The 1,939-nt window shown below is 41.8% G+C and overlaps 1 non-coding gene across 1 annotated transcript; it reads right to left on the minus strand.

The window, feature by feature from the left end:
* TRNAH-GUG (transfer RNA histidin (anticodon GUG)) lies at positions 1–72 on the minus strand. Its single transcript has one exon. It is a non-coding gene; the product is annotated as a tRNA-His (tRNA).
* Positions 73–1,939: the final 1,867 nt, after the last annotated feature.

The following is a 1,939-nucleotide window of genomic DNA, read 5'->3' on the forward strand; positions in this document are numbered from 1 at the left end:
TGTGGCTGCTGGGATTCGAGCCCAGGTCTCCACGGCCACAACGTGGAATTCTCACCACTAAACTACAGCCACAACTTTTGTTTGTTTCCTAGACGCTAGTCCACATATCTGGGTGCAGTGCTTACTCGTTTCTACATAAAACATCATCGCCTTGCAGTTTAAAGTCCTTTTGTCACTTCAAAGGGCCATAGCAGCCATACAGATACAGTGTTACTCTTATAGGACGATGTTCTTATAGTACCTCATAAGTTCCTTGAACAAAGCGTATATGCTTCTTGTCTAACAAAGATTTAATCAATCGACTGAGAGCAAAGTTGGATCTGATCAGACTAAACTAGTTCGTGTTGTATTTACCACGTAAGAGACTCCTCAAAAAAAGTGTCCCTTTGTGGCAGCCTTTTTCTTCAACCGGGCTCATGCCCCTTTTCATTATAAATGTCTAACAAAAATATACGGTACATAGTTCACAAACAATACATACGAAAGACAATAACAAATATGAGAAGGGAAAGGGAAGGAGTGAGTTGGAGCATTAGCAGAAACCTATTGTGAGTGCTCGATTTCAAAACACCTACTATAGGGTAGAAAGCTGCCAACAACATAACACATAAAGTCTACTGCAACCAACTAAATCTACCAACAAGCATGAAACCCAGTCGTTGAAACCAAAATGATAGGATGAAGAACATCAGCCGCGAGCCTACAGATGAAGATCTCCATTTTGTCTTCAAGTATTCATCGAGCTTTGGATCATCAACCTCCTCAGCACTTCAGCACGACCAACCAATGATGTCGCAACTCTAATCACATTCTCTACACTAGTCTGGAATGGAGAACGATCATTGACCTTTAGCAAACCTGTCAACTGCATAAAACAACGCAAAGTGAACACAACCTCCAAAGGTACATCAAACAATATGTCCATCGAAGGTTTGCTTTCTTACAAGTGCACCAAATTACCAACAGATAGGAACAAGACACATCATGTAAAATTTCTTCGGGGAAGAAAATGATGAAACCAGGCAAAGCTAGTAGGGGCAACACGAGGCCCCCAAAACATTGACCAAGATATTCCGGAAAAAAACTGACCATTTGAACATGTGAAAAATAAATGATTTTTCACAGTCATTTTTCTTCTCCAATGGCTGCCGCAGTATATATGAAAACAAGGTTGTCACGGGCACCTTCTCTGGCAGCAACTTGAGACCTTGACCACGATGCCGCGAAGGAGGAAGTGATGCAACAGGCGGGAGATGAGTCATTGGTTGACGAACGGCGTGTGAGTGCTGGACGAAAACCGCTGATATTCATTGAAGTGTATGACTACGTTTCCTTACCTTTTCCCAACCAAACAAGGAATATTATATACTTAATGTAACAGAAAAACTAACGGAAACTGGTTTTTCCTTAAAATCCTCCGCAAACTGGTTTTCTAAAATCTCATGTATAATTATTGATATCCACAACCGCTTAGAGGGACAAATAGCCCACTTAACCATATGGTAAGCTCTCTTCTTTTACCTTTTTGAAGAAAAAAATGCCTTCCGCGCTTGTCCATTTTTCTCGAATGAAAGCTTTGATGAGCATAAATATGGACATAAAGTAAGTGGATCCCATAAAGGCTGGCATTAATCAATATGGTCCTAGCACCAGAGGATGTAGAACTAGCAGCCCATGCATCAAACTTCTTAACTAATTTGGCATTCAAAAAATCCCAATCTACACTTTTCAAGGTTCATAATGTAAGAGGAACACTCCCAAATATTTCATGGGAAAGTTTCCATGTGGCAACCAAACAAGTTAGCATATAAAGTGTGAGAACTTCCCCATCGCGTGCTGCTCCGGTAGCCAGCGACCACCACAAACCTCAGCGGCTAATCCGTCCTTGACACCTACCGTTCGAATCCCCCCCCCCCCTCTCTTTCCCTCCCCACGATTT

The sequence above is a fragment of the Aegilops tauschii genome, chromosome 2 (assembly GCF_002575655.3).
Source record: "Aegilops tauschii subsp. strangulata cultivar AL8/78 chromosome 2, Aet v6.0, whole genome shotgun sequence".
Taxonomy (NCBI): domain Eukaryota; kingdom Viridiplantae; phylum Streptophyta; class Magnoliopsida; order Poales; family Poaceae; genus Aegilops; species Aegilops tauschii.